This window comes from Lathyrus oleraceus, chromosome 4 (assembly GCF_024323335.1).
Source record: "Lathyrus oleraceus cultivar Zhongwan6 chromosome 4, CAAS_Psat_ZW6_1.0, whole genome shotgun sequence".
NCBI classification, from domain to species: domain Eukaryota; kingdom Viridiplantae; phylum Streptophyta; class Magnoliopsida; order Fabales; family Fabaceae; genus Lathyrus; species Lathyrus oleraceus.
Genome location: NC_066582.1, coordinates 2,416,448 through 2,431,410, shown reverse-complemented (window position 1 = coordinate 2,431,410; position 14,963 = coordinate 2,416,448). Strand labels below are relative to the sequence as shown.

Below are 14,963 nucleotides of genomic sequence, written 5' to 3'. Positions count from 1 at the left end.
AATAATAATAATAATTCAAATATTCTAATTAAATTAATAAACATATTATTAATTTAATTTAAATAAATACATATTATTATCGGGGTGTTACAGTTCACGATCTACAAGAATGTAACATCTGCTTCCAAAGATATGAAAGTACTTCACAGTGGGTTTTCTGCCTTTCCATATTTCATACAGAGTGGACGAGGTTCCTTTTCTCAAGGTAACTCTATTATGAACATAGCAAGTTGTATTCATAGCTTCAGCCCAAAAGTGCATAGGGAGCTTCTTTGCATGAATCATAGCTCTGGAAGATTCTTGAATAGTTCTGTTTTTCTTTTCAACTATCCCATTTTGCTGAGGAGTTATAGGAGAGGAAAACTCATGACTTATTCCTTCAGACGAGCAAAACTCATCAAACTTGGAATTCTTGAACTCCGTCCCATGATCACTCCTAATTCGGACAACGCAACTGTCCTTTTCCCTTTGAAGTCTGATGCACAGTTCTTTGAAGACATCAAATGCATCTGACTTTTCTCTGATGAAGCTTATCCCAGTGTATCTGGAATAGTCATTAACAACCACATAGGCATACCTCTTTCCACCCAGACTCTCAACCTGCATAGGTCCCATTAAGTCCATGTGCAAAAGATCCAGGGTTTTGGATGTTGTAGGATGTCCCAGCTTAGGATGTGACATCTTGGTTTGCTTGCCAACCTGGAATTCTCCACAGACTCTTCCTTCATCAATAAGCAACTTTGGGATTCCTCTAACTGCTTCCTTGGATATGATCTTTTTCATTCCCCTTAAGTGGAGATGCCCAAGACGTCTATGCCACAGCTTCACCTCCTGTTCTTCCGTGACTGAGGAGCAAATTATGGAGTAGTTTGAGACTTTAGGTTCCCACAGATAGCAGTTATCTTTGGATCTGGATCCTCTCATAACTTCCTGATTATCTCCATTTGTCACAACACATAGCTCCTTAGTGAACTGAACATAGAACCCTTGATCACACAACTGACTTATGCTGATGAGATTAGCAATTAGTCCTTTTACTAACAGCACATTATTCAGTTCTGGAACTCCAGAGCTGTCCAGCTTACCCACACCTTTGATTTTTCCTGTAGCACCATCACCAAAGGTCACATAACTGGTAGTGTGAGGTTATATATCCACCAATAAATTCTCCATACTAGTCATATGTCTTGAGCAGCCACTATCAAAGTACCAGTCTTCTCTGGTAGATGCCCTTAGAGCTGTGTGAGCTAACCTAGCAAACCATTATCGTTTCTTGGTGGGGGCATTATGCTTATATGCCTTAGCTTAGGTCTGACATGAGGGGTTTGGTTCGGATAACCATGCAGTCTGTAGCAGAAGGATTTTATATGACCAAACCTACCACAGTAGTGACACTTCCATTTATGAAATTTCTTCTTCTGATGGTTACTCATCCTGGTTCCCTGATGTTGAGACATTGGGTGTGACCTCCGCTTGAATTTCTGAACTTTAGCCTTTGGGCGTTTGAGTTCAGCTGAGCATTTCTTCACAAAGCCTAACCCAGACATGGTTCCTGACTTCTGTCCCACCTTTAGGATCTCTTCCAATGTGTCCGTTCCTTTATTCATCATTCTGATGGATTTCGTTATTTGATCTAGCTTGGAGGTCAGCAAGGTAATCTCACCATTTAGACCATCTATGACTGTCAGATGCTTCTGTTTCTCATCCTCCAGCTCCTTAATGAGTTTCTTCTGCTTTTCTCCTTGTACACGTACTTCTGCACTTTTGACACATAGCTCTTTATATGATGCAACAAGTTCATCAAAGGTCAGTTCATCTCCACTTGAGTCATCATCAGTGGCACAAACACTAGTTAGTGCAGTAACATGTTTAGCAGATTCTCCTTCAGATTCACTCTCAGAGTCTCCTTCAGACCATGTGACAGATATCCCTTTCTTTTGCATCTTGAGGTAAGTAGGCCATTCAGCTCTAACATGTCCAAAACCTTCATATCCATGACACTGGATTCCCTTGCCTTGGTTGAACTTTTCTTCAGAAGTTGATCTTCTCCTGATGTCAGACGAGATGTTCTTGATATTTGGTCTACCTTTTTGATCAATCTTCTTTATGAACTTGTTGAACTGTCTCCCAAGCATGGCTATGGCTTCTGATATGCTTTCATCACCTCCAGTACTTCCTGCTTTTGAATCCTCTTCAGAATTTGATACAAAAGCTACGCTTTTGTTCTTCTTTTCAACATTCTCACACAAGCCCATTTCAAAGGTTTGGAGAGAACCAATGAGCTCATCCACCTTCATATTGCAGATCTCCTGAGCCTTTTCTATAGAAGTGACCTTCATGGCAAATCTCTTAGGTAATGACCTGAGAATCTTTCTTACAAGTTTCTCTTCAGCCATTTTCTCACCTAAGCCACCAGAGGTGTTGGCAATTTCAATAATATTCATGTGGAAGTCATGAATAGTCTCATGATAACACGAAATTATATCATATTTTAGGACTTAATTCAATTAAATTTTATTATTATTTATTTCAGTTCACTTCATTTTATTAGATATTACGCGGTATTTTCTTCCTATTTGTCTCAGGTGGCTTATTTTGAAGCACAAGTAAAAATGGAAGAAAAGGAGGTGCAAAAAGGAGAGAAAATGAACCAAATGTCAAAGCCCAGCCCATAGCACAAAATGCAGGTGCCGTGGATGTGACGGACGTCACAGAGGGCGTGACGAGCGTCACGCCTTGCACACTCCTGTGACGGGCGTCACACATGGTGTGACGAGCGTCACACCATTCCCCTACATTTTTGGCGCAAGGAACGCTTCAGAGACGTTGAGCGTTGAGGGAGTGTTGAGCCCTATATCCACGCCATGCTTTTATACACGTTGAAGACCTTTTTGGCAAGGGAAGCGGTTACTCAAGCATATATAAATAGCCACTTGCAAAACCAAAAAGGGGTTCCGAAGCTTTTCCACATTTTTTCCTTTGCCGTTTTCGCTTTTGCAGTTTTTCTTTTCCAGCAACTTAAGTAGTATTGTTTCTTTATTATTTTTACGAGTTCTATAATATCTCCCTTGCAATTTCTATTTTCCTTTTTCCTTTTTAGCATTTAGTTAATTCTTTTCGCACAATAGTTTCTACACCGGAAACTATTGTGCACCTTTTTACCGGATCTAACCTTACGTTAGAATCTAGCTTTATTTCCTTCGTTTTAATTTGTTGTTTAATTGAAGAATCCAAGAACAAATCCTACCGGCTTGTGGTGGAGTGTTCAAGACTATTGTTTAACTCATTCAGGTTCTTTAATTATTATTTAATGCTTTGTTTTATTATTTATTTATATTATCTGCCTGGGATGAGTCTGTTTATGCATGATAAGTATTTTAGTTTGTTTAGCATGTCTGGCTAATTCGCTTAGATATCGGTATGTAAAGTAAGCGGAATAAGGAATCAAGACTAAGTCGGTTAAATTAAGTTTAAAATTAAAATCACTCTTTTTTACGGTCTCAATTTACAGATTTAATAACAAAGGTTTTTGCGAAAGTAAAAGACATAAAGAAGTTAAAATCAATAGAGCGAGAGTTTGAGGTTTTAACTGGACAGTGTAAATTAGACATTAATTCTAGATCAGGGCGAGAGCAAGTTTTAGAGTTAATTAAATTCCGATCTTTTCCAAAAAGTATTTTTAAAGATTGAATGTGAGGACGAGAGTTAAGCATTCGAATTTAATTATATAACCTAAGTCAACAGAGCGAGAGTTTGAGATAAGGGTGTTTAAACGGTCAGTGTTTTCTTGAAAAGAGTTTCTATGGACTGTATTGCTTTCAAAAAATGGTTTTTGACTTAACTATAAGTGACAGCTACATTAACATAAAATCATGGTTTATTCAACAGAGCGAGAGTTTGAGATAAAACTTTTAATCAATAAAGTCAACTGAAATGATTTATTTTAAAACCAAGAAACCGACGAAGAATTGATTCCCTAATTACGACGAACTACATACCGATATCCGCTTTATTAATATTTAATCTAGATCTTAGTTTAGTTTTTAGCTTTCCCCCAAACAATCAAACATTATTCACCTTAGCTTTACGAAGTAACCTTAGATAACGGTATATCGATTCATAAGTCCCTGTGGGATCGATATCTTTTAAAACTACACGATAGAACTGTGCACTTGCAGTTTGTACCCCAAATTCGACTCATAAAGTCGCGATCAAGTTTTTGGCGCCGTTGCCGGGGACTTTTATTTAGTCGATATCGTAACTCTTCCGTTACGCTGTAGAGACTAAGGTTTCTTTTTCTTCTATTCTTTCTTTCGTTGATTTGTATGCCACGCACTCGCTCACAAGGCGAACCGCTCTATTTACGAATCAACGATATCGAACTATATCTCCGAGTCCTACGACGAATTCGGGAATATCGTGCTGCAAACAATCTCCCTCCTGTAGAACTTCCTGATTTCAAAAACCTTTTTCCTTCGATACCCGAGATGGCAGAACCAGCTCATGCTCTTAGAGAATACGCCGCTCCATCGCAAGATGAGCCGCATTCAAGTATTGCTCTGCCCGCAATCGAAGCAAACAACTTCGAACTTAAACCTTCGCTGTTGCAGGCTGTGCAACAGAACCAATTCTCTGGAAATCCTACCGAGGATCCAAACCTTCATTTATCCGTATTTGTCCAATACGCTGATACTGTTAAAGCTAATGGTGTCACTTCGGAGGCAATTCGACTTCGTCTTTTTCCTTTCTCATTAAGAGATAGCGCTAGAAGATGGCTTCAGTCTCTCCCTTCAAACTCTGTCACCACATGGAACGAGTTGAAGAAAGTTTTTCTTGCCCGATACTTTCCGCCAAGCAAAACAGCTATGTTAAGAGCCCAGATAAACGGATTTAAACAGAAAGACAACGAGTCTCTTTTCGAAGCATGGGAAAGATACAAAGACATGATGAGACTTTGCCCACACCATGGTTTGGAAGACTGGTTAGTAATTCACACATTTTATAATGGTCTCTTGTACAACACAAGGTTAACAATAGACGCCGCTGCAGGTGGTGCACTAATGAACAAACCTTATGCTGATGCCTACCAGCTTATCGAAAGCATGGCCCAAAACCACTATCAGTGGGGAACCGAACGAACAATGGTGGAAAAGCCTCAAACGAAAACTGGCATGTACGAGATAAGTAACCTTGATCACATTAATGCAAAAATGGATGCTCTGGTCCAGAAAATTGAAAGTTTAAATGTATCGCCTCCAACCGCCGTGGTTGCTATAACTCAGAATTGCGAGGTCTGTGGAATCCAAGGTCACACTCCTACGGATTGTCAACTCTTGACAGGAATCCAAGCAGAGCAAGTAAACTATGCTCAAGGAAGCCCTTACTCGAATACCTATAACTCAAATTGGAAGAACCATCCAAACTTTTCATATAAGAGTAATAATGCTTTGTACGCACCTGGACAGTCTCCAAATCAAGCCCTAGCTATACCTCCGGGATATCAGAAACCGAACCCATCCATGCCTAACAATAACGCCCCTAGGAAATCCAACTTGGAAATCATGATGGAAAACTTTATAGCTTCCCAACAACAAACCAACAAAGATTTCTTAAACCAGAATGTACACACTGGCGAACAACTTAAACAACTAGCAAGCAAAGTAGATGCCTTGGCTACCCATAACAAAATGCTGGAAACACAAATTTCACAAGTAGCTCAACAACAAGCACCTACTGCTGCCCCAACTGGTACATTCCCTGGACAGCCCCAACCTAACCCGAGAAGCCACGCTCATGCAATTATATTAAGAAGTGGAACGGAAGTGGAAGGACCGTCTGATCCAAGGATAGAAAACCAAAACCCTAAGAAATCAACTGAGGAAAGTGAACCTAAGGAAAAGGAAGAGAGTAATAAGGAAACCACAGAAAAGAAGGAACCTTATGTACCTCCACCACCTTACAAACCACCTATCCCTTACCCTCAAAGGCTTGTTAAAACCAAAGATGCGGGCCAATTTAGAAAATTTGTTGATCTCCTTAAACAATTAAACGTTACAATTCCGTTCACCGAAGCTATTACGCAGATGCCCTCCTATGCTAAATTCTTAAAAGAAATTCTTTCTAATAAGAGGAAACTTGAAGATAGCGAAACCGTTACACTCCCTGCCGAATGTAGCGCTATAATCCAAAACATGCCTCCTAAACTCAAGGATCCGGGTAGTTTCTCTATACCCTGTCACATAGGAAAATTTGTCATCGACAAAGCTTTATGCGATTTAGGAGCCGGAATTAGCGTTATGCCTTTATCCATATGTAAGAAACTGGAAATGGGAGAATTAAGACCAACCAAAATGTTTGTGCAACTAGCAGACCGTTCCATCAAATATCCTGTAGGAATTCTTGAAAACGTTCCCGTACGCATAGGTCAATTCTACATTCCAACTGATTTTACAATTATGGACATTAGAGAAGATGATATTACACCCATTATACTGGGAAGACCGTTCTTAGCAACTGCCGGTGCAATCATAGACGTAAAACGAGGACGACTCACCTTCGAAGTAGGTGAAGAGAAAATTGAGTTCATTCTCTCTCAATTCTTGAAAGCACCTGCAATAGAAGATACATGTTACTTCATGGATATCATCGATGAATGCATAAAAGAAGCAGAGCTAGGAGAAGACAAATCATCAGACTATCTTTTAAAAGACAAATCTAACCAATGTTTAGCAATAACACCGGACCCGACGCAATGTCTTAACAAACAAACCCTTGACCTGAAAACACTTCCCAAAAATCTGAGATATGAATTCCTAGACTTAGAACTTGAACGACCTGTGATAGTTAATGCAGACCTAGGAAGACTCGAAACAGAAAAACTCCTACATATCTTAAGAAAGTATCCAACCGCACTAGGTTACCACATCACCGATCTTAAAGGAATAAGTCCTTCTATTTGTATGCACCGCATCATGCTAGAAGAAGACTGTAAAACCTCTAGGGAACACCAGAGGAGACTAAATCCGATCCTGAGTGAGGTAGTAAAGAAGGAAATAACCAAGTTATTAGAAGCAGGCATTATATATCCTATATCTGATAGCAAATGGGTTAGTCCTGTACACGTAGTACCAAAGAAAGGAGGCATAACCGTTATTGAAAACGAAAAAGGAGAAACTATAACTAAACGAATCGAATCGGGATGGAGAATGTGCATTGACTATAGGAAACTAAACAAAGCAACCCGAAAAGATCATTTCCCTTTACCATTCATTGACCAGATGTTAGAACGATTAGCAAAACATTCACATTTCTGTTATCTAGACGGTTATTCAGGCTTCTTTCAAATACCAATTCACCCTGATGACCAAGAAAAGACAACGTTTACGTGCCCTTTTGGTACCTTCGCTTATAGACGAATGCCGTTTGGCCTGTGTAATGCTCCCGAAACCTTTCAAAGATGCATGATGGCAATTTTCGCCGACTTTCTCGAAAACATCATGGAAGTATTTATGGATGACTTTTCCGTCTACGGACAAAGTTTTGAAGAATGCCTTGAAAACCTAGAAAGAGTTCTTGAGCGATGTGTAAAAGTAAACTTAGTACTTAACTGGGAGAAGTGTCATTTTATGGTACAAGAAGGAATTGTTTTAGGACACATCATCTCGAACAGAGGAATTGAAGTAGACAAAGCCAAAATAGAGGTAATCGAAAACCTTCAACCCCCAAGAACCGTGAGAGAAGTACGAAGCTTCTTAGGACACGCCGGTTTTTACCGACGATTCATCAAAGACTTCTCTAAGATAACTAAACCTTTAACCGGACTATTGATGAAAGATGCTGATTTCATATTCGACGATAACTGTTTAAAAGCATTTCAAGCGCTTAAGCAAGCATTGATCTCCGCACCCATAATGCAGACACCCGACTGGAATGAACCATTCGAAATAATGTGTGATGCCAGCGATTATGCTGTAGGTGCTGTTTTAGGACAACGAAAGGATAAAAAGCTTCACGTTATATATTACGCAAGTAGAACCCTAGATGAAGCGCAAATGAATTATGCCACTACCGAGAAAGAGCTCCTAGCAGTTGTATTTGCGCTAGATAAATTTCGTTCCTACTTGGTCGGAGCCAAAATAATAGTTTACACTGATCACGCTGCTATCAAGTACCTTTTAACAAAAAAGGATGCTAAACCTAGACTCCTAAGATGGATCTTGTTGCTACAAGAGTTCGATTTAGAAATCAAAGACAAGAAAGGAACTGAAAACGTAGTAGCAGACCACCTCTCTAGACTTGAGAACCTTGAACCGGAAAGAACCTCAATTAACGATGATTTCTCGTACGATAAACTTATAGCTACTTTGGAAGAGAACAACTCCAACAAACAAGTAGAAACCACCTTAGCTATATCTGTCACACCATGGTACGCTGATCTCGTAAATTATTTAGCTGCCGGAATAGTTCCACCTACCTTATCCTACCAGCAGAAGAAACGATTCTTCTACGATATAAAACACTATTACTGGGATGATCCCTTACTTTTCAAAAGGGGCCCCGATGGTATTTTCCGTCGATGTATACCCGAAGAAGAGGTGAAAAACATAATCCAACACTGCCACTCCGCTCCTTATGGTGGACACACAAGTACATCCAAGACCTGCTCTAAAATCCTACAAGCCGGCTTTTATTGGCCAACTATATGGAAGGACGTACATGCGGCTATTAAGGAATGTGACAGATGTCAACGCACAGGAAACATATCTAGACGTGACGAGATGCCACAAAAAGGTATTTTGGAAGTAGAGATCTTCGACGTGTGGGGAATAGACTTCATGGGACCTTTTCCATCCTCTTTCGGTAACAAATACATACTCGTGGCAGTTGACTACGTATCAAAATGGATCGAAGCTATAGCTTCTCCAACAAATGACACCCGAGTAGTAACTAAACTCTTTAAGAATATAATATTTCCGAGATTTGGCATCCCAAGAATAGTAGTCAGTGATGGTGGATCGCACTTTATATCCAAGGTACTCGAAAAACTATTGTTTAAATATGGCGTGAGACATAGGATAGCGACACCTTACCACCCTCAGACCAGTGGACAAGTGGAAGTATCTAACAGAGAAATCAAGCAAATACTAGAAAAAACAGTCGCCACTTCAAGGAAAGACTGGTCATTGAAATTACCAGAAGCTTTGTGGGCATACCGAACTGCTTATAAAACCCCCATAGGGACGACCCCATTTAAGCTCATTTATGGAAAATCCTGCCACCTCCCGGTAGAATTAGAACATAAAGCCTATTGGGCTATTAGAAATCTGAATCTAAACTATAAAGCCGCCGGTGAAAAGAGAATCCTTGACATAAACGAATTAGAGGAACTCAGAAGAGACGCCTATGAAAATGCCAGAATCTATAAAGAAAGAACAAAACAATGGCATGACAAGCGTATATCAAGGAAAATCTTCAAGCAAGGCGACGCAGTCCTTTTATTTAACTCTAGACTAAAGTTATTCCCGGGAAAACTACGATCTAGATGGTCAGGTCCTTTTCATATCACTAACATCTTTCCCAGTGGAGCGATAGAAATTAAAGGCAAATCCACTGAACCGTTCACCGTAAACGGGCAACGTCTAAAACACTATCACTATGCGGAAACCAATGGAGATTCGCAAATCCTACACTTAGACGAAATGCCTCCAGGATTAATAGATTATATTTAACAGTTTCTTTGTCGAGCTTGCGACATCTAAACAAAGCGCTTAGTGGGAGACAACCCACAATTATTATATTATTTCCTTATATTATTATTATTATCTTCCTATTTCTTCCTTAATTATTCTTTTAATTTCTGCTTATTCTTGTGGCATTACTACTATGAGTATACCCTTCCTCTTCAACACTATGTTTATAGCAAACCTAGGGTCTGACGAGTTTGAGCTTATTATTGATAACCAAGTTCTTTGCCTATTCACCATGCCCGATCCTAGGACTAGTGTTCATAACCGCAATAACTGGCTCTACAACCTGAACGAAACCCCCTCTCCTGCTAGATCCACTGAATCCATCCAGGACTATGAGATTTGTGATGACTATGAGACTTATGATGACCAGATCCCTTATGCTGAATCTGACCCTCAGACACCATCTGGCTATTATGATATTGACCCTCCTCCTCAGCCTGTTCAGACTGAAGAATCAGCAGTATCCGACCTCCGACATCATATGCCCGGAACTGATTATAACACCGCCATTGAAGCTTTGATGTCAGAACAAGACGCCCTCAGAGAAGAATTTACTGACATGAGACACGAAGTTCTAGGGTACATGAGCAGTATGACAGATCAGTTTCACGAGTTGCTACATCGTGTTAACTCTTTTGCTCCTCCGGCCAGAGATCGTGCAGATGGATAGTATTTATTTGTTTCTCTTAGTTATTTAGTTTTAAGCTAGATTATTCATTAATGTTATTTGAATTCATGTTCGCATTTGTTTCCTTTTCGCATTTCTTTTGTTCTTTTTTCCAATATTACATTATGATCATTTTATTGAAGCTATTTATTTAATTTTATTATGCAATAGCTATTATGTTCTCTACTGTTGCTACCTATGACTTATTATTATACAAAGTAGAATAAGCATGCAGCAGAAATTAAATTGCAAAATAAATCAATCAGTAGCAAACAACCAAAAAAATAATAATAATAATAAAAATAAATCCATTACCAAAGTAATTCTGTAGAACGCTGCTGAAGCATTGCCAAAAGGAATGTGTGACGAGCGTCACACATTCTGTCACGGGCGTCACGCCAATAGCCTGTTACGACCGTCACACCCCTGTGACGAGCGTAACGCCCTTCAGACTAGGTGAACGTTAAGGAGCCGTTGGAGACGAACGTTACACCCCTTCAACTTTTTACCTTCCCCATTTATTCACATTTACCCACATTCATTCACTTTTCAACCACCTCCTTTCCAACTTCCAAATTCTTTTCCTATAAATACCCACCAAACCTTCCTTCATTCACCACAAACCATTCTCTCCTATCAAATACATTTCTTTTCTTTCCAAATCACTCCTTCAAAATTCATTCATCACAATGGCAGGAAATCAGAATTTCGGAAATATCATCTTCCGATCCGAAGATGAAAATTACCAAAGGGAGCAATTCGAGCGTTTCCAACAGCGAGGCGTCGTTTCCACCAGGTATCCCGATTTAACTTGTTTACAACAATTAGGATTACTCCAAGGTATCGAATGGATGCTCCGCCTAGCCGACTTAACCTTCCTTTGCACTCATAATCAACCCACCTACCCATCCCTAACCTTAGAATTCTTAAGTTCATACGACTACACCACTCCCACCGGTGAAGACGAATTTTTAACCGGTACCACAACGTTCCGTATGTTTAACACCGAGTACACCTTAACCCAAAACCAATTGAGTACCATGCTACAATTTCCCATAGAAGGTCAGGTACACCCCAGAATCCCTCCAAACTCAAACTGGAACACAGTTGACGTTTTCGACCTTTTCAAGAAAATTTCTGGTATAGATGCCTACAACTGGGAAGAGCTCCTTCTTTCCCATATACATAACCCAACTATCCGGTACTTTATCCGTATCCTGCAAAACACAGTTTTTGGAAGACCAAACAACAGCAAGGTCAACTCAAAGGAGCTATTCTTCCTCCAATGCGTCTTCGAACTGGATACTAAGGTAAACGCTGCCTCCTTTCTATTTCATCATATCCTCACCTTATGTGCTAGAGGCCGGCAACCTTTTATAATTGGTGGATTAATTACCACCATAGCACTTGGCCTAAACCTAGGGGATAAACTCCAAACTTTAGAATCTCTACCTCCCCTATCTATGGATATCAGCTACTGTCGATCCAGCCGCCTGATTAAGAACAGAGTAGGCGGAGGATATTATCTTATGGTGAACAACCAGGCAGTCCCAAGCGTTGTTCTACCAAATATCACGCTAACTGATGTCACAAACCCCGACCGCCACCTCTATGATTTAAACGCTCCCGAAGCCACCGAGCCTTCACAAACAAACCCGCCCACAGACGAGTTTGACGATATGGAGCAAGGTGATCATCCTCCTACACAACATTCAGTCCCGCTCAATCCTTCCGGTAATGCAACTGGCCCATCCTCCCAACGTCGTCGACGAAGAAGGCCTGCAACCAACGACGACATCATGGATGCTATTGATGGTATGCAGGCACAGAATGTCGAGATGATGCAAATGATGCGTCAAATGCAACAACACCAGGATGCTAGGAATGCCATAACCGACCAGCGGTTTACTGAGTTGTTCAGCAGGTTCGACAATTTAGACTTACGTTAGAGATCACCTGGCCCAAGAACCAGAGGCGGAAGGCAGCCTTAGTTGTAGTTTCTTTATTTTCCTTTTCCATATTGTATTTCATTTCCTTAAAACATTGGGGACAATGTTTAATTTAAGTATGGGGGGGAAACCATGTTCCTTCTATTGCCATTTCTTCAAGTATGTACCTTTCTTTTCATTGCTATTTTAATTATTAAAAAAAAAAAAAAAATTCTATTACTCTAAGTTAAGTCCCGAGTGTGAACAAATTTCTATTATCTATTCCCTCAAATTTTCATGAGCCACAACAAAAAAAAAATATTCAACACCCAATAAGTATAAGGGTTGCTCATCTTATCGATCTTGGGACGAATCAAGACAAAGACTACTACCGCCAAACACTCTAAACGAACCTCAACATGTTAGATCAGGGTAAGTACCTATTATACCAATCCCTTGAACTTTTAGTTTTATAGTAACCCCGAGTAGTTTATACGAGAAGTCAGCACCATCTTAATAGCAAACTACGTGGAGAGCCGATGAATATAAGTGAATGATTCCCAAAGTAACATAAAAAATATATATATATCAGGAAATGCACTAATTAAGTTAGGTGATCCTTACCAGATCATTTAATCTAAAGGTTGCAGATCATAAAAAAAAAACATAATATGAAAGATCCATTACAAGTTGGTTCAGCAGGTTTCTGGTACTGAACTTGGTAGGGCGAACTACGGTTCGATCCCCCGCAATTTGCAATGGGATGAATAACGAAGTTATCCGACTTATGTACCAGAACTTCTAGCTAAAGGGGATCATAATCACTAACCGGTTACTCCACTATGTGCGCGAAAAGATAAAGGGCTTAATGTGATTTCGCTAGAATGGAAACGGGTGAAATAAGAGTAAAGGAACCAGGATAGCTATCATAGTGTACTTGAACTGATTTGCATAAGGCAGGGTTATCTAGGTTGTGACGGTGGTTGTTGATGCCAAGATTAAACTCAAGTTGCTTCTAAACTAAATCCACTTGCAACCTATTACGAATTGTTGTGTGTTTTGAAATTTTACCTGGCTAAAACCTTTAACGAGTTCTATACTGAATTTTGCTTGAGGACAAGCAAAGATCTAAGTATGGGGGAGTTTGATAACACGAAATTATATCATATTTTAGGACTTAATTCAATTAAATTTTATTATTATTTATTTCAGTTCACTTCATTTTATTAGATATTACGCGGTATTTTCTTCCTATTTGTCTCAGGTGGCTTATTTTGAAGCACAAGTAAAAATGGAAGAAAAGGAGGTGCAAAAAGGAGAGAAAATGAACCAAATGTCAAAGCCCAGCCCAAAGCACAAAACGCAGGTGCCGTGCATGTGACGGACGTCACAGAGGGCGTGACGAGCGTCACGCCTTGCACACTCCTGTGACGGGCGTCACACATGGTGTGACGAGCGTCACACCATTCCCCTACATTTTTGGCGCAAGGAACGCTTCAGAGACGTTGAGCGTTGAGGGAGTGTTGAGCCCTATATCCACGCCATGCTTTTATACACGTTGAAGACCTTTTTGGCAAGGGAAGCGGTTACTCAAGCATATATAAATAGCCACTTGCAAAACCAAAAAGGGGTTCCGAAGCTTTTCCACATTTTTTCCTTTGCCGTTTTCGCTTTTGCAGTTTTTCTTTTCCAGCAACTTAAGTAGTATTGTTTCTTTATTATTTTTACGAGTTCTATAATATCTCCCTTGCAATTTCTATTTTCCTTTTTCCTTTTTAGCATTTAGTTAATTCTTTTCGCACAATAGTTTCTACACCGGAAACTATTGTGCACCTTTTTACCGGATCTAACCTTACGTTAGAATCTAGCTTTATTTCCTTCGTTTTAATTTGTTGTTTAATTGAAGAATCCAAGAACAAATCCTACCGGCTTGTGGTGGAGTGTTCAAGACTATTGTTTAACTCATTCAGGTTCTTTAATTATTATTTAATGCTTTGTTTTATTATTTATTTATATTATCTGCCTGGGATGAGTCTGTTTATGCATGATAAGTATTTTAGTTTGTTTAGCATGTCTGGCTAATTCGCTTAGATATCGGTATGTAAAGTAAGCGGAATAAGGAATCAAGACTAAGTCGGTTAAATTAAGTTTAAAATTAAAATCACTCTTTTTTACGGTCTCAATTTACAGATTTAATAACAAAGGTTTTTGCGAAAGTAAAAGACATAAAGAAGTTAAAATCAATAGAGCGAGAGTTTGAGGTTTTAACTGGACAGTGTAAATTAGACATTAATTCTAGATCAGGGCGAGAGCAAGTTTTAGAGTTAATTAAATTCCGATCTTTTCCAAAAAGTATTTTTAAAGATTGAATGTGAGGACGAGAGTTAAGCATTCGAATTTAATTATATAACCTAAGTCAACAGAGCGAGAGTTTGAGATAAGGGTGTTTAAACGGTCAGTGTTTTCTTGAAAAGAGTTTCTATGGACTGTATTGCTTTCAAAAAATGGTTTTTGACTTAACTATAAGTGACAGCTACATTAACATAAAATCATGGTTTATTCAACAGAGCGAGAGTTTGAGATAAAACTTTTAATCAATAAAGTCAACTGAAATGATTT

General features: G+C 39.3%; 1 pseudogene; it reads right to left on the bottom strand.

Moving 5' to 3' along the window:
- Positions 1 to 4,872: 4,872 nt before the first annotated feature.
- LOC127077146 (uncharacterized) lies at positions 4,873 to 4,972 on the bottom strand (annotated as a pseudogene).
- Positions 4,973 to 14,963: the final 9,991 nt, after the last annotated feature.